This window comes from Gorilla gorilla, chromosome 16 (assembly GCF_029281585.2).
Source record: "Gorilla gorilla gorilla isolate KB3781 chromosome 16, NHGRI_mGorGor1-v2.1_pri, whole genome shotgun sequence".
NCBI classification, from domain to species: domain Eukaryota; kingdom Metazoa; phylum Chordata; class Mammalia; order Primates; family Hominidae; genus Gorilla; species Gorilla gorilla.
In genome coordinates, this window is record NC_073240.2 from 45232468 (window position 1) to 45258240 (window position 25773).

General features: G+C 43.0%; 1 protein-coding gene across 5 annotated transcripts in view; it reads left to right on the forward strand.

Annotated features, from left to right (window-relative positions):
• Window positions 1-7667: 7667 nt before the first annotated feature.
• Window positions 7668-25773, forward strand: part of CTDSPL2 (CTD small phosphatase like 2) — a 99134-nt gene continuing 81028 nt past the window's right edge. Inside the window, exon 1 of one of the 5 annotated variants that reach the window (XM_031002524.3) lies at window positions 7668-8273. The gene's annotated coding sequence lies outside the window, so the exon portion shown is untranslated. Of the gene's footprint in view, window positions 8395-25773 lie in introns of all 5 variants that reach the window. The other 4 variants (XM_031002525.3, XM_055363587.2, XM_055363586.2 and 1 more) reach the window with 4 other exon arrangements.

The following is a 25773-nucleotide window of genomic DNA, read 5'->3' on the forward strand; positions in this document are numbered from 1 at the left end:
GGTCAGGAGTTTGAGACCAGCCTGGCCAACATGGCGAAACCCCATCTCTACTAAAAAAAACACAAAAATTAGCTGGGCATGGTGGCACATGCCTGTAATTCCAGCTACTCGGGAGGCTGAGGCACGAGAATCGCCTGAACCCAGGAGGCAGAGGTTGCAGTGAGCCAAGATCATGCCACTGTACTTCAGCCTGGGCAACAGACGGAAACTCTGTCTCAAAAAAAAAAAAAAAAAAAAAAAAAATTGCAGCAACAGCTGAAACATTAGAAAGGCTGCACATTAGGAGTAAACTCCATCCCCTACAGTAAGACCTACTCTAGATCTGCCTTATCAAAGCCTAAAGTCAAGCCTTGACAAGATTAGCAGGGGAAACAGAGTATGGAGCTTGTGTCCTGCCAACGTAGGGCTTGCAAGTCTCCTTAGGCTTTCCATAGATGTGAACTAACAAAGTATAAATAAAACCAAGCATCAACAAGTTTAGGTGACCACTCAGTAACTGAAGTGCCTGCTAAAACAAGAATCATCACTTTTCAGGGAAGATAACAGAATCTAGAGTCTCTAAAACATTATTATTCATAATGTCCAGTGTTCCCTAAAAAATGACTAGACCTACAAAGAGACGAGAAAATGTGGTCCATAGTTTTTTAAAATTGGGGTGGACTTTGTTATTTGTTTTGTTTTGGAGACAGTCTTTTTTTTTTTTTTTTTTTTTTTTTGAGATGGAGTCTCACTCTGTTGCCCAGGCTGGAGTGCAGTGGCGCAATCTCTGCTCACTGCAAGCTCTGCCTCCCAGGTTCACACCATTCTCCTGCCTCAGCCTCCCGAGTAGCTGGAACTACAGGCGCCCGCCACTACGCCCGGCTAATTTTTTGTATTTTTACTAGAGATGGGGTTTCACCGTGTTAGCCAGGATGGTCTCGATCTCCTGACCTCATGATTTGCCCACCTCGGCCTCCCAAAGTGCTGGGATTACAGGCGTGAGCCACCGCGCCCGGCCTGGAGACAGTCTTGCTCTGTCACCCAGGCGGGAGTGCAGTGGCACGACCTTGGCTCACTGCAACCTCCACCTCCCAGGTTTAAGCAATTCTCGTGCCTCATCCTCCTGAGTAGCTGTGAAGGACTACAGGCAGCAACACCACACCCAGCTAATTTTTGTGTATTTTAGTGGAGACAGGGTTTCACCACGTTGCCCAGGCTGGTCTTGAATTCCTGAGCTCAGGCAATCCACCCGTCTCGGCTTCCCAAAGTGCTAGGACTACAGGCATGAATCACTGCACCCAGCCTTTATTGTATTTGTTAATGGAGCTATTATAAATATGTTTAAAGAATTAAATGAAAATATGTTAATGAAAGAACAGATAGGGAATCTCAGCACAGACACGGAAATTATAAAAATCCTAATGAGATTCTAGAACTGCAAAGAACAATAACTGAAATGAAAAATTCATCAGATGGGTTTAATAGCAGATTGGAGATGGCAGAAAAATGAACTTGAAGACATACAAACTAACATGTCCAAGTATTTGGAAACACAAGGTTGACATGTTGAGAGACTCAGAAATTTGAATTTTTGATTTATTCGTCAAAATTAATGTACAGCCCTTAAGACACTATCCATCCAACTCTCTAACACGGGATTCTATCATGGCAGAACAATGACCATTCTGCAACTATGTATTGAATACCTAATACGTGTACAGAACTGTTCAGAGTACTGGGGATACAGCCGTGACAAAATCCCCGCTTTCATGGAACTACATATTAGAGGGAGAGACAAAATTATTTTATGTGCTTATTATATGACCAGTAGTGATAAATGCTGAGAAAAAGAAGCCAGAATAAAGTGAGTAATAGGCCGGTAGGCCAGGCCTGGTGGCTCAGGCCTGTAATCCCAGCACTTTGGGAGGCCGAGTTGGGCGGATCACGAGGTCAGGAGTACGAGACCAGCCTGACCAACATGGTGAAACCCCATCTCTACTAAAAATACAAAAAAATTAGCTGAGCGTGGTGGCATGCGCCTATAATCCCAGCTACTCGCTGAGGCAAGAGAATAGCTTGAACCCGGGAGGCAGAGGTTGCAGTGAGCCCAGATCGCGCCATTGCACTGCAGCCTCGGCGACAGAGTGAGACTCTGTCTCAAAAATAAATAAATAAATAAATAAATAATAGGCCAGCCCGGTGGCTCATGCCTGTAATCCCAGCACTTTGGGAGGCCGAGTCAGGCAAATCACCTGAGGTCAGAAGTGCGAGACCAGCCTGGCCAACATGGTGAAACCCCATCTCTGCTAAAAATACAAAAATAGCAGGGCATGGTGGCATGTGCCTGTAGTCCCAGCTACTCAGGAGGCTGAGGCAGGAGAATCACTTGAACCCTGGAGGCAGAGGTTGCAGTGAGCTGAGATCACGCCAGTGCACTCCAGCCTGGGCAACAGAGCAAGACTCAGCCTCAAAAATCAAAAACAAACAAAAAATAAAATGAATAGTGATGGAGGGATGCTATTTTAGATAGGATGATCAGGGAAGGCCTTTCTGAAGAGGTGGTGGTAAAACATGCAATGTGAATATCCTGTATAGCACTATTCAATTGAAATATTGAAACCACCTATATATTTTTAAATTTTCTAGTAGCCACTTTTTTTTTTTTTTTGAGACGGAGTCTTGCTCTGTCGCCCAGGCTGGAGGGCAGTGGCACGATCTCGGCTCACTACAAGCTCTGCCTCCCGAGTTCACGCCATTCTCCTGCCTCAGCCTCCCAAGTAGCTGGGACTACAGGCGCCCGCCACTATGCCCGGCTAATTTTTTGTATTTTTTAGTAGAGATGGGGTTTCACCATGTTAGCCAGGATGGTCTCGATCTCCTGACCTTGTGATCCACCCATCTCGGCCTCCCAAAGTGCTGGGATTACAGGCGTGAGCCATCGCGCCCGGCCCACATTTTTTAAAAAAAGGGTGAGATTTTGATATTTTACTTAACCAATATACGCAACATGTATTAAATACAGAATACTACTAATGAGATTTTTTTTTTTGAGATGGAGTTTCGCTCTTCCACCCAGGCTGGAGTGTCGTGGAGCGATCTCGGCTCACTGCAACCTCCACCTTCCGATTTCAAGTGATTCTCTTGCCTCGGCCTCCCCAGTAGCTGGGATTACAGGCGCCCGCCACCATGCCCAGCTAATTTTTGTATTTTTGGGGTTTCATCATGTTGGCCAGGCTGGTCTCGATCTCATGACCTCACGAACTGCCTGCCTCGGCCTCCCAAAGTGCTGGGATTACAGGCATGAGCCACTGCGCCCGGCCATGAGGCAGAGGTTGCAGTGAGCCAAGATTGAGCCATTGCACTCCAGCCTGGGCGACAAGAGCAAGACTCTGTATTTAAAAACAAAAACAAAAACAAAAATTAGCCAGGGGTGGTAGTGCACGCCTGTAATCCCAGCTACCTGGGAGGCTGAGGCAGGTGAATCGCTTGAACCCAGGAGGTGGAGGTTGCAATGAGCCGAGATTGTGCCACTGCACTCCAGCCTGGGCAATAGAGCAAGACTCTGTCTCAAAAAAAAACAAAACAAAAAACTGGTTGCTGTGTTGAAAAGATTGAAGGGGTTCAAGAGTGAAACAGAAAGACTTTAAAGGCTGTTATAGCATTCCAAGTTAAAGATGATGGTTATTGAACTAGAGAAGCAGTTGAGGTGATGAGAAGTGTTTCGATTCAGAATTGATTTTGAAAGTTTATTGTACTTTAAAATTGGACATTGGGTATGAGAAGGAAAAACTGCATTCAGTAAGGCAGAGAATACTTAAGGAGGTGCAGGTTTGAGAGAAAATTAAAAATTTAGTTTTGACCACATTAAGTTTCAGATGACCATTGTCATCAAGTAATTGCAACAGTGGAGCAAAATAACAGTTCTGGTATTTCAATATTTAATATGAATATTACTGCCTTACTGAGTTGCAATAAGTGACAAAAACATATACATCATAGAATTAACATAAGAATGAACTGTGAAGAACAAATGCCTTATATTTCAGGTAAAAGGTAAATATATTCCATATACTCTGGAATAATGACCTACTGAAAGACTGCTGAAGATTTGAGGTATTTGTATTACATTACTTTTTTTTTTTTTTTTTTTTTTTCTGAGATGGAGTCTCGCCCCGTTTCCCAGGCTGGAGTGCAATGGCCTGATCTCGGCTCACTGCAACCTCCGCCTCCCAAGTTCAAGGGATTCTCCTGCCTCAGCCTCCCGAGTAGCTGGGATTACAGGCATGTGCCACCACACCTGGCTAATTTTTTGCATCCTTAGTAGAGACGAGGTTTCACCATGTTGGCCAGGCTGTTCTCGAACTCCCGACTTCGTGATCCACCCACCTCTGCCTCCCAAAGTGCTGGGATTACAGGCGTGAGCCACCATGCCCAGCCTACATTTTTTTTTTTTTGAGATGGAATCTCATTCTGTCCCCCAGGCTGGAGTGCAGTAGCATTATCTTGGCCCACTGCAACATCTACCTCCCGGGTTCAAGCAATTCTCCTGACTCAGACTCCTGAGTAGCTGAGATTACAGGCACGTGCCACCACACCCAGCTAATTTTTGTATTTTTAGTACATATGGGGTTTCGCCATGTTGGCCAGGCTGGTCTCAACTCCTGACCTCATGTGATCTGCCCACCTTGGCCTCCCAAACTGTTGGGATTACAGGCGTGAGCCACCGCGCCTGACCCTATTACATTACTTAATGAACACTCTATTTCATTAGTGTCTTCATATAGCAGTAGTTTTGAATAGTTTAAAAAGCATTCAAGCTGGGTATGGTGGCATGTGCCTGTAGTTCCAGCTACTCAGGAGGCTGAGGTGAGAGGATCACTTGAGCCCAAGAGTTTGAGTCCAGCCTGGGCCGCCTGGGCAATATAGCAAGACTCCACCTCTTAAAAAAAAAAACAAAAAAAACCAAAAAAAACAGAAAGCAAAAATACCTGCTACTAGCTTTTTGCATTAATTACACTTTTTTCCTGTGGCCACTGCTTTACATCTAAAAATACTTCATACTTTTTTAAGTTCATATTTTTAGACCATTATTTTATTCTAAAATTTTGGACTAGATTGTTACGGAAGCTTCAAGACATTAACTACTACCATTTAAGGAGCAAGGAAAGCATCTTGCTAAGTGCTTTCATAAATAATCTAATTTGATCTTCACAACAATTCACTTAGATATTGCAGAAAAGGAGGCTAGGAGAGAGACCATGGGATATAAATTAAGGTAAAAAGCAGAACATAACAATTATCCCTTGTGAAAAAATGGTGTTAAAATGTTAAAAATTGCAAATGGACTTAGGCTTACTATCAGCAACCTTTCTAAACTTAATAATTTTTTTTTAATAGAGGTAAGGTCTCACTATGTTGCCAAGGCTGGTCTTGAACCTGAGATACAATGATCCTCCCACCTCACCCTACCAAAGTGCTGAGATTATGGCCTGGCCCTAAACTTACCAAATTTAACAATGGTAATAATATTGCCATAAGAGGTGGTATAATGAGCAGAATAGGGGCTTGAGTCTCTATTATATTTCTTACTAGATGATTGTGACTGTCTTTGGATACGGCATGTTTTTCTTCTTTTTTCAAATTTCAGTGTCTTCAACTGAAAGGCAGGGAACAAATACCACCTATTCTACCTACCTCATAGGGTTGTTAGGAGAATGAAAATGCATATAAAAGTGCTCTTTGGAAATAGCATATTTTACTTAAGTTTTAGGAACGTGAAGGTTTGAAATAACGATTTCTTGGAAAATTTTTCCCCCAGAAATATTTCTAATTTTTACCTGATTTAAAAATAACTTTATTAGCCAGTCCTCGATACTGGGAGGCTGAGGTGGGAGGATCACTTGAGCCCAGGTGTTTAAGGATGCAGTGAGTTATGATCATGCCACTGCACTCAAGCCAGGGGTACAGAGGAAGTCCTTGTCTCTAAACAAAAAGCAAAACAAAACTTTAGGGGCTGTGTGCAGTAGCTCAGGCCTGTAATTCCAGCACTTTTGGAGGCCAAGGCAGGAAGATGGCTTGAACCACGGATTTTGAGGTTGCAATGAGCTTTAATTACTTCAGCCTGGGGAATGGAGTGAGACCCTGTCTCTAAAAATAAATAAATAAATAAAATAAACTTTAGTAATAATGGGGTAACTGTTTAGTTGGTATTTTACTGCTTTCCATGATACACTCTGGATAAACTAATTATTTGTTGGATTCCATTGAACTTTTCAGGAATCTATTTGTGTGTGTGTGGACTGTTACTATTAATAGTTCTGTGCTGTGTATACCACCAGCTCCCAATAAATGTCGCATTCAGAGCATTTTTGCACTAGGAAGATTTAGGGTGCAAATGAACTCTGACAGAAGAATCTGTAGTATACAAGGTTTTCAGAAGAAAACCCACCTGCTCCATACTTCGAAATAATGAGATTCACAACGGTATGTTATTTCTGCTTACTTCTCAGCCTCTCTTGCCATCTTCCCCCTGCCCTCCCATCCTCTTTTCTTAGCGCACAGAACTACTTCTCCAATGGCTCAACACAGTCTCATCTTTGGACTTTTCCGTCTGTTGTTTCCTTTACCCAGACACTCTTCCCCTGCAACACCAACTCCTCCTTTTTGTCTCAGATGTTATCTTACGAAACCTTCCCAGACCTCCTCGCCGGCACTCTCATGTGTTTTACAACGCCTATCATGCCATCCTTGTATTCGCTTTATCAGTTTCTAAATTCTGTTTACTTGGGTGTCTTCTTCAATAGATTATGATCTTTGGCCGGGCGCGGTGGCTCACGCCTGTAATACCAGCACTTTGGGAGGCCGAAGCGGGCGGATCACGAGGTCAGGAGTACGAGACCAGCCTGACCAACGTGGTGAAACCCCGTCTCTACTAAAAATACAAAAATTAGCCGGGCGTGGTGGCGCGCGCCTGTAATCCCAGCTACTCGGGGGGCTGAGGCAGAAGAATCGCTTGAACCCGGGAGGTGGAGGTTTGAGCCGAGATCGCGCCACTGCACTCCATCCTGGGCGACAGAGTGAAGACTCCGTCTCAAAAAAAAAAAAAAAAAAAAAAAAAATCATTACCTTTGGGGAAGGCAGTGTCCGTGTCTGCCTGCCTCACTGTTTTACCCGTCGCACCTAGTTATTTTTTCAATAAATATTTCTTGATTGAATAAGGAGAGTGGCTTGGAGTTTCAGTGAAAAATGTTCTTCCAACCACTAGGCTTGGTTTTCCGATACCCCACTAGAACTGGATTCTCCGGACTGATACATTTTCACTCTGTGGAGCTGACCGTCCTTTGACCTAGGGTCGCAGGTGGGAGGCCACTGGCCTGAAAGATCCGAGTTTTCAACCTGCAGAATCACCGCCAACATAGGGTTGAGTCGAAGGGCATGAATATTTATGATCCAAAAGCGACTGCTACGCCCTCTAGGCAATGAGCTGGAAAGGGAACCTTCAAGGGCCACCGAAATCCCAGGAAAGGCGCCAGATTCGCTTTCTCCCGGCCTCAGGCAGCGCTCCCTACAAACTACCTCCTCCAGCGCGCCAAGCCGTTAGTCCCGCCTTATCCCCTCAGCTCCACCTACCCAGCGCGTCCAGTTACTAAACCCTAGCCGCCAGGGTGCACTACGCGTTCCTAAGCCCCGCCTCCGGGGCAAGGGCGCGCTCCCCCTCCCAGCTCTGCCCAAGCAGTTCCGTTAGGAGCGGGAGGAAAAACCGTCCTTCGGGTCTCCGCCTCTCCACTCCTAACGCTTTACTCCCTACTCCCCCTGCGACCACTACACAGCCGGCTACGGAGGCCCCTAATGTACAAATATCCCCCAGGCCCTTGCTTATCCTGATAGGTTTTGTCCTTTCTTAATCCACCCAGTACTACTAAGGCCTTGTGTTCAGTTTTTCTCCGGGATTCAGACTAGAGAGTTTCTTCCGGCGTAAGGAACTTCAACGCTCTTCACGGAAGTAAAAGTGTTTTTTTGGTTGTTGTTGCCGTTGTGGCTGCCCGCATTCCTTCCCTCCCACCTCGCGGAATTGTGGCGGGAGGGGGAGGAGGAAGTCAGGGCGCCTGCGCGGAGAGGCCGCTTTCCATCCGGGTCCCTGTCCGTGCGGTGCAGCAGGTCGGTAGGCGGGAAATGGCGACTGGCTGAAGGAGCTGGTTCTGTTGCTGCTGCGGGGTAAGCGGGAAAGACACCACACATTGCGCAGTCGGGACCATCGCCGGAGCCTGAGGACACTTCTCTGTCGTCACAGTTAGGTAATCCCCTTCGTCCAGACGCCGCCGCTGCTTCCAATCTTAGTCCTCCTCCTCTTACAGGGCCGTCTGCCGGGATCTCCTCCCCTTCTAAACCTGGTCCTCCAGCGGCTCTGGCGCCTTGGTAGGCATGCACTCTTTGGCGCCTCGTACGTCCACTGTGCGGAGCCGCTCCTTTCTGGACTTTCCCCTGGGAACAGAAAGGGAGCTCACTTCCCGCCAGCTTCACCTCCTAGGTTGCGGCCTGCGTTGTGATTTCTGGGGTTAGATTTCACTTTGCTACCCACCCCCACTCCGATCTCACGTTCCTAGTCCCCAACCTCTGGGTAATTAAGTTAGAAGTTTAGCTTTTTTAACCTTTTTGGCCCACCTGATGTTTTCAGCATTTCATTCTTTCGAGTAGGGTGCTTTTAGGGGGGCGTTGCTCTTATCTCAGTTCTTATAAACACCTTTTCAGAATCTGGAAGAAGGGATTTGACTAAGTTCTGTTTATCTTTTGTACTGTTAAAATCTCTAGTTGACATTGTTACTTTTTCAAATCGGGAGTGGTAGTAAAGAACAGTCCATGTGGAAGGCCTCTGGTTTCCACAGTGGTCAGTTAAAGAGTGAACCTTATTATCCTTAATATTCTCTGCTTTCTTTGGATTTTAAATGTCTGTATGGGTGTTTACTTTTGCATTCTTGACCAGAGTCCTGTGGTAAATAATTGCATAAGTAAATCTTGTTTATTTACTTCTCACCCTAGTGGTGGCTGGATGTGTGAATGATTTTAAACACTTCACCGTACCTTAGGGAAACCTAAAGAGATCTAAGAGCTCGTAAACTTACCTGAGATCCTGAAATGAAACGTACTCAGATGTTCCTCCGAGGCAGGGATTTATCTTCCTAATGCTGGTAACGCAGTACCAAGATGAATTTCTTCAGTGGGTATACAAATTAGTGACTTGAAATGATGGATTTATCTGTGTAATTTTCAAATTGTAGATTGCTTTGTCTCCCCATTCTTCGCCCAGTTTTAAATTTTCGTTCCTGGTCCATTTGTTATTCTTAGAAAAGGGAAATGGCGTGTTAAAGCTAGTTTTACTATATTTCTTTACTTTTTCTTTCCTTTTTTTAAAATTACATTGCAGACCAATTGTTCATAAAGAGAAGTAATAAGGAGGCTGTCGGTGTTTTCGGAATTTATTAATCATGTTGAATTTGGGATCTTTGTAGGTTTTTTTGTTTTGTTTTCACTAATCAAATTAAAATTTTAAAAACTGTTCACATTGAATATCAGTTGATATTTATAACTCAGGTTTTCAGTTCTGGATAGGTCCAGTTTAGAGAATTTCACTATTGTTCGCACGATGTTATGGTTAATTTTCAATAATAAACAGGAACACACAAACATTATTATAATCCTCATTTGGTAGACTTTGCCCAAGGTCATAAAGAAAGTCAAGGCAAAAGGTAGCTCTTATGTGAAGGAGTTTTTTAGGATTAAGTTGAACTTCATACTTTCCTAAGGCGAATAGAATAGTGGAGGTACAGGCACGTTAACTACTTGCCGAGTCAGTTTATTTAAAAAATGGAGCCAAATAGGCAACTTAAAGGGATCTTAAATCATTGGTCTAGTGTGTAGGTTTTGTCTGTATTTTAATGACCTTTTTGGGTAGTTAATAGCGTTAATGTTTTTAATAAAAATTAGTTTGCAGCTAGCTGAGTGAGCATTGTAGACCTTGTTTTCAAGAGTTCTCCTAAATTGTTTAGTACCACGTGCATTCACTACTTGCACTCTTTTAATGCTTTCTCAGAGTTGAAAGAATGTATAAGCTGGCTGGGTGGGGTGGCTCACACCTGTAATCCTAGCACTTTGGGAGGCCAAGGCAGGCGGATCACAAGATCAGGAGTTCGAGAACAGCCTGGCCAACATAGTGAAACTCCATCTCTACTAAAAATACAAAAATTAGCCGGGCATGGTGGCGCACACCTGTAGTCCCAGCTACTCGGGAGGCTGAGACAGGAGAATCGCTTGAACCCAGGAGGCGGAGGTTGTAGTGAGCTGAAGACCACCCCACTGTACACCACTGCCTGGTGACAGAGCGAGACTCCGTCTCAAAAAAAAGAATGTAAAAGCTATAAATGATGTAGTCCTTAACCTTTGTGGACTTGTAGCTATATAGAAAATCTAAATAGGATTGCATAGGAATGTCAGGGTTTGTATGTTTCACAAGATTCCATTCGACATAGTGTCTCTTGTGCATTTAACTTGAGCTGGTAATGTTACTGTTTTCCCACTGTTAAGAAATTAAGAATTGGGGAAGTCTTTTCTTTCCAGATTCATCTAGCTGATCTCAAGTTTGTGATTTCTGGTTAAGTGGTTTTTCATGAGATTATTATATAACAGAGTCCATCTAATTCTGGTTAAAGAAACTTGGACCTGTTGTTCACCAAGGATGTACTAGATTCTGGATTTGTAGCTATAGATTTTATTGTCAGTTGAGTAAAATGGCATTTATTTTTATTTTTATTTTTTAGAGATGGGGGTCTGTCTTTGTGGCCCAGGTTGGAGTGCAGCAGTGAACCCCTGGGCCTATGCAGTCCTCCTGCTTCAGCCTCCCAAGTAGCTGGGACTGCAGGCACATGCTACCACACCTGGCTAATTTTTTTATTTTTTTGTAGAGATGGGGTCTCACTATGTTGCCCAGGCTGCTTTGCAACTCTTGGCTACAAGCAATCCTCCTGCCTCAGCCTCCCAAAGTGCTGGGAAGACGGGTATTTGCCACCAAGCCGAGTCCAAAATGGTATTAATTTATCCTAGTCATAGGAGACTATGCTTTAGATTGATGAGATAATGAATAAAATGGTTTGCCAGAATTTGGAAAAAGCAACATCTAATTGTAACTTACCAGGTTGTGAAAGCATAAAGTAGAAAAGACACTTTAAGTCACAAATATCAAGTGTGCTGAGAGTTTATTTGTGTTGTGCTCTAAGTAATTTTTCTGGTTAAAAGTAAGCTAAAAAGTACCTGATTGTTTTAAGTAAATTGGCTACAGGGGGTCATTTGCTACTTTTTTTTGTTTTTGTTTTTGTTTTTTTGAGACGGAGTTTCGCTCTTATTGCCCAGGCTGGAGTGGAATGGTGTGATCTTGGCTCAGTGCAGACTCCACCTCCTGGGTTCAAGTAATTATCCTGCCTCAGCCTCCTGAGTAGCTGGGACTACAGGCACGCGCCACCACACCTGGCTAATTTTTGTATTTTTAGTAGAGATGGGGTTTCTCTATGTTGGCCAGGCTGGTCTTGAACTCCTGACCTCAGTTGATCCACCCACCTTGGCCTCCCAAGGTGCTGGGATTACAGATGTGAGCCACTGCACCTGGCCCACTTTTTTTTTTTTTTTTTAATGGAGACGGGGTCTTGCTGTGTCACCCAGACTGGTCTCAAACTCCTAGGCTCAAGTGATTCTCCCTCCTTAAGCCTCCCAAAGTGCTGGGCTTACCGGCATGAGCCACTGCACCCGGCTCATGATGAGGAGCCTTGACAGATATGGAACCCATGTTAAAACCGTTTAATTGCAGCTTTAGTTTTCACTTACTTGGCATTTGCCAGGAGGCATATATCTAAGCCAGACATATATTCACTAGTGTTTGTATGACTACATTAATTTTTTAATTTAAACTATATTAAATTGTAATTGGACGTGCATTACAAATAGGTAGACTAGGTAGTTGACTGTGTGGTATAATTTGAGAATTGCCAATGCCTAACTTTATTTATATCTCTCCAGTGTTTTTCTAAATGTCCTGTTTAAAAATCACAAATTCTCTGAAAGAGGAAACTTTAAAAATTGTCTTTTGTTGACAATATTAGCACAGATTGACTATCAAATAAGCTTATTGGTACCACACACAGGTTGAGGGTTCAGAGATAAGGAAACATAGGAGAGTTAAGTTTTTTGTTTGTTTGTTTGTTTGTTTTTGAGACAGAGTTTCGCTCTTGTTCCCCAGCCTGGAGTGCAGTGGTGCGATCTCAGCTTACTGGAACCTCTGCCTCCTGGGGCAAGCCATTCTCCTGCCTCAGCCTCCCAAGCAGCTGGGATTACAGGCGCCCACCACGACGGCCGGCTAACTTTGTATTTTTTTTCTTTAGTAGAGATGGGGTTTCACCATGTTGGTCAGGCTGGTCACGAGCTCCTGACCTGAAGTGATCCACCCGCCTCAGCCTCCCAAAGTGCTGGGATTACAGGTGTGAGTCACCGTGCCTGGCCAGGAGAGTTAAGTTTTTATGCACTGGCTGTGATTAGAAGGGGTGTAGAATATAGGAGCATTGTCTCGGAAAGATGACAGGCATGGTGGGGATAGAATTATGGTGAGAAGCTTTGGCTGCTTGGAGTCCTTTGGGATCCTGACAGTAAGGAATAGTGAGACTGAGTGTGGCCCCAAGAAGAATTGTAAGACCTTAAAGACAAATATTTTAATGAAGGTCACAGTAGGCCAGTTGACTGTACTAGGGACTATGTATTTTGTGATATCCATATGTTCCTATATTATTATTATTATTATTATTTGAGATGAAGTCTTGCTCTGTCACCCAGGCTGGAGTGCAGTGGTGCAATCTTGGCTCAATGCAACCTCCGCCTCCCAGATTCAAGTGATTCTCCTGTCTCAGTCCCCCAAATAGCTGGCATTACAGGTGCCCGCTATCACGCCTGGCTAATTTTTTATATTTTTAGTAGAGATAGGGTTTCACCATGTTGGCCAGGCTGGTCTCGAACTGCTGATCTCAGGATGATCCACCTGCCTCGGTCTCCCAAAGTGCTGGGATTACAGGTGTGAGCCACCGCACCTGGCCGATTCCTGTGTTAGACTGAAGAAAAAAGAGAAAGTTTATATTGAACATGAATGATCAACATGGGATTCTAGCATGGAAATGTGTTTATGGATTTGATTAAAACAACACAACAGGCTGGGCTTGGTGGCTCATGATTGTAATCCCAGCACTTGGGAGGCTGAGGCAGGCGGATCCTCTGAGCTTAGGAGTTCGAGACCAGCCTGGGCAACATGGCGAAACCCTGTCTCTACCTAAAATACAAAAATTAGCTGGGCATGGTGACTCACATCTATAGTCCCAGCCACTAGCGGGGCTGAGTAGGGGGAATTGCTTGAGCCCAGGAGGTTGAGGCTGCAGTGAGCCGTGAGGGTGCCATCCATTGCACTCCAGTCTTCCAGCCTGGGTAACAGAGCAAGACCCTGTCTCAAAAAAAAAAAAGGACAGAAAACAGCCGAAACAGTGTACTAGTAGAACATACTTGGGATTACAAGTGTGAGCCACTGCGCTCAGCCTAAGTAGGGATTTAAATATTTTATATACATATATATATATATACACACACACACTTTTTTTTCTCTTGAGATGGACTCTCACTCTGTTGCCCGGGCTGGAGTGCAGTGGCACGATCTCAGCTCACTGCAACCTCCGCCTCCCTGGTTCAAGTGATTGTCCTGCCTTAGCCTCCTGAGTAGCTAGGACTACAGGTGTGTGCCACCACGCCTGGCTAATTTTTGTATTTTTTCTGTTTGTTTTTGTTTTTGTTTTTTGAGACGGAGTCTCGCTCTGTCACCCAGGCTGGAGTGCAGTGGCGTGAGTTGAGGAGTTCGAGACCAGCCTGACCAACATGGTAAAACCCCGTCTCTACTAAAAATACAAAAAAAATTAGCTGGGCATGGTGGTGTATGCCTGTAATCCCATCTACTTGGGAGGCTAAGGCAGGAGAATCGCTTGAACCCAGGAGATGGAGGTTGCAGTGAATCGAGATTGCGCCACTGCACTCCAGCCTGGGCAACAGAGCAAGACTCTTGTCTCAAAAAAAAAAAATCAGTGTATATTTTAAGAGTGTGTTTTAGTCATCAGTAATCTAACAACCCATATATTGTTTCTCTACAGAAAATAGATTGATAATGGTTTTAGAAAAATCATCATTTATTTATTTATTTATTTATTTATTTCTTAAGAGAGAGGGTCTTGACTGGGTGTGGTGGCTCACGCCTGTAATCCCAGCACTTTGGGAGGCCAAGATGGGCAGATCATGAGGTTAAGAGATCGAGATCATCCTGGCCAACATGGCGAAACCCCGTCTCTACTAAAAATACAAAAATTAGCTGGGCATGGTGGCGCATGCCTGTAGTCCCAGCTACTCAGGAGGCTGAGGCAGGAGAATTGCTTGAACCTGGGAGGAGGAGGTTGCAGTGAGCTGAGATTGTGCCACTGCACTGCAGCCTGACGGCAGAGCAAGACTCGGTCTCAAGAAAAAAAAAGAAGACAGAGTCTTACTGTTTCACCTAGGCTGGAGTACAATGGCACAGTCACAGTTTACTGCAGCCTTGACCTCCTGGGCTCAAGCGATCCTCCTGCCGCAGCCTCCCAAGTAGTTGGAACTACAGGTGTGCACCACCACACCTGGCCGAGTTTTAAAATTTTAAAATAAAGGCAGGGTCTCACTGTTGCCTAGGCTGGTCTTGAACTCTTAGTCTCAAGTGACCTCTTCCTAGGTGGGCCTTCCAAAGTGCTGAGATTACAGGTGTGAGTGAGTCACTGTGCCCGGCCAAAAACACATTCTTTTTTTTCTTATTTATTGAAGAAAACTTTAAGTCAGAGAAAACCCTATAATTTTATCAGCCTAACTCAGTTGTTTTATTTTTTGTATAGTTCTGTATTTTGCCAAATGTTTTTGATAAGTTTATTATATTTAGTAGTTTTTAAATAATTTTATAATATTAGCTAAATGGAAAAGCAGAGAAGACCATATATCAGAAATATTGATGATCCAGAAAGACCACCTGTCTTTATCACACACTTTGTTGTGAATAGGATTAAAAGAACCTTTGACCAGACACAGTGGCGCACGCCTGTAATCCCAGCACTTTCGGAGGCTAAGGCAGGCGGATTACGAGGTCAGGAGTTTGAGACCAGCCTGACCAACATGGTGAAACCCCATCTCTACTAAAAATACAAAAATTAGCTGGGCGTGGTGGTGTGCACCTGTAATCCCAGCCACGGGGGCTGAGGCAGGAGAATTGCATGAACCCGGGAGGCAGAGGTTACAGTGAGCCGAGATCACGCCACTGTGCCCTAGCCTGGGTGACAGAGTGAGATTCCATCTCAAAAAAAAAAAAAAAAAAAAGAATCCTTCTGACTGTGCGCAATGGCTCACGCCTGTAATCCCACCACTCTGGGAGGCCAAGGCAGGTGGATCACCTTAGGTCAGGAGTTCAAGACCAGCTTGGCCAACATGGCGAAACCCCGTCTCTACCGAAAATACAAAAATTAGGCGGGCATGGTGGTGCGTGCCTGTAATCCCAGCTACTCGGGAGGCTGAGACAGGGAATTGCTTGAACCCTGGAGGCGGAGGTTGCAGTGAGCTAAGATAGCGCCATCGCACTCCAGCCTGGGCAAGGAGAGAAACTCTGTCTCAAAACCAAAAAAACAAAAAGAGAGAATCTTCCTGTTGTAGAGTTGATTTTTTTTTTTTTTTGAGGCGGAGTCTCGCTCTGTCACCCAATCTGGAGCGCAGTGGCGCAATCTCAGCTCACTGCAACCTCTGCCTCCCGGGTTCAAGCTATTCTCCTGCCTCAGCCTCTCGAGTAGCTGGGATTACAGGTGTGCACCACCACGCCTGGCTAATTTTTGTGCTTTTAGTAGAGACGGGGTTTCGCCATTTTGGCCAGGCTGGTCTCGAACTCCAGACCTCAAGTGATCCACCCGCCTCGGCCTCCCAAAGTGCTGGGATTACAGGTGTGAGCCATCGCACCTGGCCAAGTTGATATTTTATATAATGCTCCTATACTTAGTCCGTCTTCCCTAGTTGTCTTGATTTTTTTTCTTAGGTGACGGAGAAATCTGTTTTTTCCCCAAGTCCTCCTCCTCCTTTCATAATGAAGGCTTATGGAAGTAGTGGAGAGTAAAGGTGGACAGTTGTAATACCTGAAACTTGATTTCAGATTAGTCAGGCTAGAAATGTAGACTAAGTGGAAACATGCTGCTACTTTTGAAAATGTCATTTGGTGTCAAAGAGGGCAATGACTTTAGCTTTTTCTTTCATGAATATAGTAAGTTAATGTAAATTTAGTAATCATACCATTTGTAAGGTAGAGTATAAATTAACAGACCCAGAGAATTTTAGAGCTGGAGGAGACCAAAGAGGTCATCTAGTCCAATAACATTTGTGTTTTATTGTGATGAATCATTCTGAAGACTCCTTAACATGTAGTGAATGTTTGTCTTAATTAGGTTGCTGCAGGATGAGTTGTATATGATGGAAGGATGAAGACAGCTCTGATTAATTAATGACTCATCTCCCATTTTGACAGCTCTTTGTTTGTTTATTTTTTAGGTAAAATTTACATGTGAAATGCCAGATCTGATGTCCAATAATTTCTTTTGCTGTTGAGGAAACAAAGTGCTAGAATGATTGCATGACTTAAGCAGTGTCTCACAGCTAACTAATGATAGATTAAGGACTGGAACCTGAGTGTGTCCACCTCTTAGTCTGGAGGCCATTCCTTTAGTAACTCCTTCAGGAGTCTACTCTAGAACCTTGCATGCATGTATTATTTTTTATATAGCCAACTGTAAATATACATAAAGTTTTACAGCAAATCTTGACTTTGTTGCCTTTAATGTTTGATTTGTGATCTTTTTGTAATTTTCTTTATTTATATGTGTTATCTACTCTTGTTTCTATCTTAATGCGTGACACATCAGAACAGGTTGAGTATCCCTCATCCAAAATGCTTGGTATCAGAAGTGTTTTGGATTTCAGATTTTTTTGGATTTTAGAATATTTGCATATACATAATGAGGTATCTTGGAAAGGACCCAAGTTTAAACATGAAATTCATTTATGTTTCATAAGTACCTTACACACATAGTCTGAAGGTAATTTTAAACAATATTTTTAATAGTTTTGTGCATGAAACAGTTTTGACTGCATTTTGACTGACTCGTCACATGAAGTCGGGGTGGAATTTTCCACTTGTGACATTATGTATGTTGGTGCTCAAAAACTTGGATTTTGGGGCATTTCGGATTTTCGGATTTTTGTATTTCAGATTTTCCTAGTAGGGATGCTCAAGCTGTGTACCACTTCTCATTCAATTAGCAAATACATTTGTAAAGAGGGCACATAAGTAAGTTCTAATTTGTTGAGAATTCTTCATATACAATGTGCTATTTTCTCTTAATGTTGTTTAGGTAGAAATATGTGCATTCAAGACCTTGGGAGCAGATTATCAACTGAATTTATGCTTTTATCATTATTGTAATCTTATTGTTAATACAAGGCAATTTGAAACCATGATTGTCTGCCTCAAAAATTGCTTGGTATCATGGATTTTGTGAAGGGGAAGGAAATCTTATGAGGAAGAAACTTTTAGTTTTATTTATAAGCCCCTTTTTGTAGGCAAGAATTGAGTATTGATGTGAAGATTGTTTATGTTTCAGTGATATGGTCTCCTTCACCCCAATTATCTGGCCTTTTTGAGAGAGATTAGAAAAATTGTGGCTTAGTTCAACAAAGATTGAGTTAACTCGTGTGCCAGGTTACTAGAATTATGGATCCAGCATCTACCTTCAAGACTCTTACAGTCTAGTGCAATTAAAGAGAAAGAAACAGATTATTTAATACAATTTAAGAGCTAAATTAGAGATAATCACAGGGTTTACACAGGTTTGAGGCTATAGAGGTGGTTACTTATACATGATACTTGGGCTGAGTTTTAAACAATGAAGATGATAGTTAATTGAAAAGAATGAGGTAAAAAGAGCAGAAGCATGTATAGAGCACAGTGTGGGCAGGAAACTATTAGTACTGCAGTGCTAAGAATGTGGCGGCTGGCTGGGTGCGGTGGCTCATGCCTGTAATCCCAGCACTTTGGGAGGCCGAGGCAGGTGGATCACGAGGTCAGGAGATCAAGACCATCCTGGCTAACATGGTGAAACCCCATCTCTACTAAAAATACAAAAAATTAGCCAGGTGTGGTGGTGGGCGCCTGTAGTCCCAGCTACTCGGAAGGCTGGGGCAGGAGAATGGCGTGAACCCGGGAGGTGGAGCTTGCAGTGAGCTGAGATCGCGCCACTGCACTCCAGCCTGGGTGACAGAGCGAGACTCCGTCTCAAAAAAAAAAAAGAATGTGGCAGCAAATAGCAATGAAAACAGACTGGGAAGTAGTTATTGTGGGTTTCATATGCAATGCTAGAGTTTAGTCTTTATTTTGAAGGCAGTTGATGGGAAACCTGGGTGAGAGGAACAGGCAAGTTTGTGCAGTGCCCAGGATCGATTTAAAGGGGACAAGACGAAGAAATATTTCAGAGGTAAAATCATCAGGATTTGATGATTGACTGTATAAGATAAGGGAGAGGAATAACAACTGTGATGTTTAGGATGGCTTCTAAGTTTCTGGCTTGGCTAGTTAGGTAGATGGTAGTAGCATTACTTGTGATGAAGAATGTATTAGGAAAAATATGGTAGGAAGAGCTGGTTTTGGTATGGGGGTGGTATGGGAAAAGTTAATTCAGTTTTGGGTGAGTTGAATTTGAGGTACCAAGTAAAAGTGTTGAGAACGTGGTTGAGTGTGAGTCTGAAATTTAGAGGCAGTAGAGATTCTAGCAGAATTAATGATGCAGTTTATAATGAACATTTGAAAGAGGCTCATTCTCCAACTCCAACCCACTACCTCTTTAATCCTTTTACCTGGGCTGCAGGCAAGTAGAAAGGAAATTTTATTGCCCAGTTTTGAATTGCTGGGCAATTAACTTTTTGTATTCCTGAAAGGAGATCTTGAACCAGATCACAACCAGTGTTGTGAACAAGTAGGACTGTTTTACATTATATACTTTTTTCTTCCAATGTCATGAATTCTTAGGCTAAAATATTGCCCTTATTGCTATGTTTGTTTTGTGATGATGCCTAAATTGTATCATTTTCATTCACAGATTTCTTTCCTAAGCATACTCGTTTTCCCAAGCTTTATATTATTATTATTATTGTTATTTATTTATTTATTTATTTTTAAGATAGAGTCTCGCTCTGTCGCCCAGGCTGGAGTGCAGTGGCGCGATCTCGTCTCACTACAATCTCCGCCTCCTGGGTTCACACCATTCTCCTGCCTCAGACTCCCGAGTAGCTGGGACTACAGGCACCCACCACCATGCCCGTCTAATTTTTCTATTTTTAGTAGAGACAGGGTTTCACCATATTGACCAGGCCGGTCTCGAACTCCTGACCTTGTGATCTGCCCGCCTCCCCACCCCCTGCCGGCCTCCCACCCCCCGCCGGCCTCCCACGTGCTGGGATTACAGGCTTGAGCCACCGCACCTTATTTGTTCCATTTTTTACTGATACAGGTTGAGTATCCCTTATCTGAAATACCTGAGACCAAAAGTCTCTGTATTTTTATGTTTTTTTTGGGAGGGGGGGAATATTTGCATTATACTGGTTGAGCATTTTCTTTGAGTGTCATGTCAGCACTCAAGTTTCTGGATTATGGAGCATTTCAGGTTTTGTATTTTCAAATTAGGGATACTCAACCTGTAATTTATCTAGTAATGGAACGCTAAAGAACTGAAAGGGTATGGTAAATCCTGACATAAGTAGTAGCATTACCAACGTGAGGCTGTATATGTATGTTTAAAACTGTTTCCTTTATATTTTAAATTTAATAAAATCAGGTTGTTGCTGATGTTATATAAGCAATTCCTAACCTGTACTGGGCCAAATTAATATTGTATTATGTTTGTTTGGTTTTGTTATCAGGGTAATGTTGGTCTCATAAAATGAGTTGGGAAGTGTTCCCTTCTATTTTCTGGAAGAGTTTTTGTAGATTTGGTATTGTTTCTTTTTAGATGATTGGTAGGATTCTCCAGTGAAGCCATTTGGGCCTGGAGTTTTCTATGTTGGAGGTTTTTTACTAGTTTCAATTTTAGAAATTAATGGATATGGGGCTAATTAGGTTATCTAATGTGTGAGCTTTGGTGGTCCATATGTTTTGAGGAATTTGATTTTCATCTAAATTATTGAGTATACAGGCATAAAGTTGTTTGTTTGTTTGTTTTTGTTTTTGTTTTTTTTGAGATGGAGTCTTGCTCTGTTGCCCAGGCTGGAGTGCAGTGGTGTGATCTCGGCTCACTACAACCTCTGCCTCCCAGGTTTAAGCGATTTTCCTGCCTCAGCCTCCCGAGTAGCTGGGATTACAGGTGCGCACCATCATGCCTGACTAATTTTTGTAATTTTAGTAGAGATGGGGCTTCACTCTGTTGCCCAGGCTGGTCTCGAACTCCTGACCTCAGTTGCTCTGCCTGCCTTGGCCTCCCAAAGCGCTGGGATTACAGGTATGAGCCACTGCGCCTGGTCCTGTTGGTAATACTCTGTAAATTCTCCTTAAAAGTATATAGGATCTATAGTGATGTTCACTTTTTCCTTCCCAATAATGGTTATTTGAGTCTTTTTTTCCTCAAACTGCTAAAGGTTTATCAATTTACTGATCTTTGCAAAAAATTTAATTTCTGGTTTTTAAATTTTTTTTTTAATTCATCTTGATTTCTGGTCTGTTGAATGCTTTGCCTCTTGACGGTTGTAATTTATTCCTTTTTTGTGTGTCTTGCAATATTTTACTGAATGCTGGATATTGTGAATAGGGTAGTAAAGACTGAGTAAATAATATTTATACTTGGAACATTGCATTCGTGGACTTTTAGGGTAGGGAGTTGAGTCAGTGTAGTCAGGAGTTAAGCTGAGTTTCTGTTTTGTTGTTGCAGAGGGTACCTTAAGTGCACCATTGGCTTCAAATTTCTCTCGTGTTAGTTTGTGCTTAGATTGGTAGTTGGCATGTGGGAAGGTGTTTCTGAATTTTCCTGATCAGTTCTCAGCGTTTGGCTTATGTGCCTTGGCCTCATGAGTGGGACTCTATCAATAATCTTGCTCCTCTAGGCCAAACTGCAATTTTTATATTTGTAGGTGTTATCTGGAAAAGAGTTTCTCTGCTCTTGCCTCAGTGGTATTAGAGACGTTAGTAAGATCTCTAATGTCTTTGGTATAAGACCCTGGGTCCAACACTGTTTCCTTCCCCTACAGTGGTAGAGTTTTTTTTTCTGTCACTCCCCCGCGTTCACTTGTGCCTTGCGGGTAACTGGGCTTGCTGTTCCTCCACCAGTCCCTTCCAGTTTTTGTTCCCTAGAAGAGAAGGATCTGGTTGGGGCTTCGTATTTTTCCCATTGTATAAGCTGCTCCCTTCCTCCAGCACTGCACCACAGAGGAGGGCTCTCTTCAGTCCCATGTTCCCATATTGTGAGCCTTTGGTGGAGGTCTGTGGAAGATCTTGCAAATGGTTTGAATTTCCCTTGTTATCTGTGTCTCTCAGGAGTAATACATTCTCATGCTAATCCACACTTTGCCTTCAGCAGTTTGTTAACAATTTTAGATGAATTCTTTTTACCTGGTTTTATGGAACCATTGTTTCTTCCCGTGGTCTACCTCAGGTGAGCCAGTGCTTGCTTTCTGTCTCTCCTAGGAAGGGGTTGTATTTTCTTGGGTTTGAGGTTTCCTGGTTGCCTGAGTCCTCAGCTCTCGGATGGGTTTTTAAAAGGTTCAATTTTGTAGTTTATTCATGTTTTTTTGTTGTTAGGCTGGTGGTGGCATTCTTTCTAGCTTTCTGTAGCCTAGGCAGAACCCAGTTAATTTAGAAGAATGGATCTCTAGGAAAAACTCCAGTGGGTCATAGAAGTGCTCTTCTCTTTCTGGGGCTGTAGCTTGTAATTTCCCGACTTCTTTGCCCTCAGGTTGCCTTCTCTTTAGTTTAGACCAAAGGAAGGGGTTTGAATTGGTTAGATCGATTGATAGTGGAAAGAGAGACTCCCCAATTAGCACTGGATTGCTTTTTCTTCTTCCCTAAGTGCTGGTTCCCTCAAAACTGTCTTGTGGTCAGCTCCTCCTCTGTAACTTTTGTCATCTTTTCCCAGTCTCCTCTCAACCTTGCTTATTCTTCTGTTTCCTGTTACGAAATTCCTAGGGGGAAAAAAAACATATATTGTGGCCAGGTGCAGTGGCTCATGCCTGTAATCCCAGCACTTTAGGAGGCTGAGGCGGGCAGATCACCTGAGGTCACGAATTCGAGACCAGCCTGGCCAACATGGTGAAACCCTTTCTCTACTAAAATTACAAAAAGTAGGCGTGGTGGTGCACACCTGTAATCCCAGCTACTCGGGATGCTGAGGCAGGAGAATTGCTTGAATCTGGGAGGCAGAGGTTGCAGTGAGCTGAGATCATGCCACTGCACTCCAGCCTGGGTGACAGAGCAAGACTCTGTCTCAAAAAAAAAAAAAAAAAAAAGATAGATAGATAATTTTAAAGTCTGGAATTAAGATGAAGTATTTTAGCACTTGGTGTACCTGACAATTTGCCGTTTTTTGTCTACAGGTTATTTTGTCCTTTTTCAAAATAAGTAAATATTAAAAAGGTAGGGTAGGAGGCAAATTTTACTTGGTCCCTTTTTCTGTCCTTTTCTTCTGTCCGCATTATTTTCTACCCCTTGTTCACAGTAGTTGGTTAGCAAAAAAAAATAGGACCAGGCATGGTAGCTCACGCCTGTAATCAGAGCACTTCAGGAGGCCAAGATGGGCGGATCACTTGAGCCCAGGAGTTTGAGACCACCCTGGGCAATATAGTGGTACCCCAGCTCTACAAAAGATTAAAAAATTAGCTGGGTGTAGTAGTGCATGCCTGTAGTCCCAGCTACTCTGTAGGCTGAGGTGCGAAGATCGCTTGAGCCTGGGACGTTGAGGCTGCAAGTAAGTGGTGAACCTGCCGCTGCACTCCAGCCTGGGTGACACGGTGAGACCTTGTCTCAAAAAAAAAAGAGATTTTGTTTTCCAATTCCAGAGTCCTTATCTCTTACTCTTTTGGAAACCTTTGGGTTAGATGAAGATCTATAGTTTTGTTAAAAACTGTGTTAAACCATTTTAACCATTTGTAAGTATACAGTTCAGTGGTATTAAGTACATTCACCTTGTTGTCTACCATCTGTCTCCAGAACTTTTTCATCTTCTCAAACTGAAACTCTGTGTTCATTAAACAGTCTTCAACGTTCATAATATATATCAGAATTTCCTTCCTTTTTAAGGCTGAATACTACTTAATTGTATGTACATACCACATTTTGTTTATCCATTCTTCCATTGATGGACACTTCGATTGCATCCACCTTTTAGCTATTGTGAAAAATGCTGCTATGAATATGGATGTACTGTGTGAGACCCTACTGTCAGTTCTTTTGGATGCATACCTGGAAGTAGAATTGTTGGATCATATGGCAATTCTATATTTAATTTTTTTGAGGAACTGCCATGCCACTTTCCACAGCAGCTTTACTATTTTACATTCTCTACAGTAAAGCGCAAGGATTCCAATTTCTCCACATTCTTGCCAGCAATTTTTATTTTTTATTTTTATTTTTTTGATACTAGTCATCTAAATGAGTGTGAAGCTGTTTCTTATTGTGGTTTTAATTAGCATTTCCGTGATAATTAGATAATTAGTGATGTCAAGTGTGTTTTCATGTGCTTATTGTCTATTTGTATATCCTCTTCGGAGAAATGCCTATTCAAGTCCTTTGCACATTTTTGAATCTGGTTGTTTTTTTCTTTCTGATTGTAATGCTTTATGTATTCTAGATAAGAACTTCTTAAGAGACACATGATTTGCAAGTATTTTCTGCCATTCCATGGTTTGTCTTTTCACTCTGTTGATAGTGTACTTTGATACACAAAAATTAAAAACAAAATTTTTTAAGAGGTAGGGTCTTACTGTGTCACCCAGGCTGGAGTGTAGTGGTGCACTTGTAGCTCGCTGCGCTCTTGAACTCCTGAGTTCAAGGGATCCTCCCACCTCAGCTTCCCAAGTAGTAGCTAGTACTGTAGGTGTGCACCATCATGCCTGGCTAATTTTTTTAGTTTTTTAGGGATGGGGTCTCACCTTGTTGCTCAGGCTGGTCAAAATGGTCCTTCTGCCTCAGCCTCCCAAGTAGGTGGGATTATAGGTGTGAGCCATGGCACCTGGCTCAAAAGTTTTGGATTTTGACACCCAATTTATCTGTTTTTCTTTTTGTTATGTGTGTTTTTGTTGTCATGACCAAGAAACCATTGCCAAATCCAATGTTATGAGCTTTTCGCATACACACACACACACACACACACACATACACACACACACACACATAGAGACACAGAGACACATTTTTTTGAGAAGGGACCTCACTCTGTCACCCAGGTTGGAGTGCAGTGGTGCAATCTCAGCTCACTGCAACCTCTGCCTCCCAGGCTCAAGTGATCCTGCCACCTCAGCCTCCCAAGTAGCTGAGACCACAGGCACACATCACTACACCTGGCTAATTTTTTGTATTTTTGGTAGAGACGAAGTTTCACCATGTTGTCCAGGCTGGTCTTGAACTCCTGAGCTCAGACGATCTACCCTACTTGGACTCCCAAAGTACTGAGATTACTGGTGTGAGCCACCACACCCAGCCTATATTTTCTTCTAAGAATCTTAGCTCTTATGTTTAGGTATTTGATCAATTTTGAGTTAATTTTCTATGTAGTATAAGGTAAGTAGTTTTGTTTTTTTTTTTTTTGCGTTTAGATATATAGTTTTCCCAGTACCAGATATCTATAACTTTAGTAGGGGTACAGATAGGCCTGGTGTTGAGATATGGAATGTAGTTTTTGTTTGTTTTTTTTTTTTTTTTTTTTTAGTTGGAGTCTCCCTCTGTTGCCCAGGCTGGAGTGCAGTGGCGCGATCTCAGCTCACTGCAAGCTCCACCTCCCGGGTTCACACCATTCTCCTGCCTCAGCCTCCCGAGTAGCTGGGACTACAGGCGCACACCTGGCTAATTTTTTAATATTTTTATTAGAGACGACAGGGTTTCACCGTGTTAGCTAGAATGGTCTCAATCTCCTGACCTCGTGATCCGCCCGCCTCGGCCTCCCAGAGTGCTGGGATTACAGGTGTGAGCCACCCCGCCCGGCTGTAGTTTTTCGTATTATTTGTATAATAGGTTAGGTTCCAGATTTTTTTTTTCTTTTTGAGACAGAGTCTCACTCCAGCTGTTGCCCTGTCTGCAGTGCAGTGATGCAGTCACGGCTTACTGCAGCTTCAACTTCCCAGGCTCAGGTGATCCTCCCACTTCAGCCTCCCAAGTAGTTGGGACTATAGGCATGCACCATCACACCTAGCAAATTTCTTTGTATTTTTAGTAGATACAGGGTTTCATCATGTTGCCCAGGCTGGTCTCGAACTCCTGGGCTCAAGTGATCTACCTGACTTGGCCTCCCAAAGTGCTGGCATTACAGGTGTGAGCCACTGTACCTGGCCTAGGTTCTAGATTTTTGAATTCAGTTATATTATGGGTTAACTATGTACATAGGAGCTGCCCTGGAACTCTACTCTGTATTTGTAACATTGTTTCTATCAGAAGTT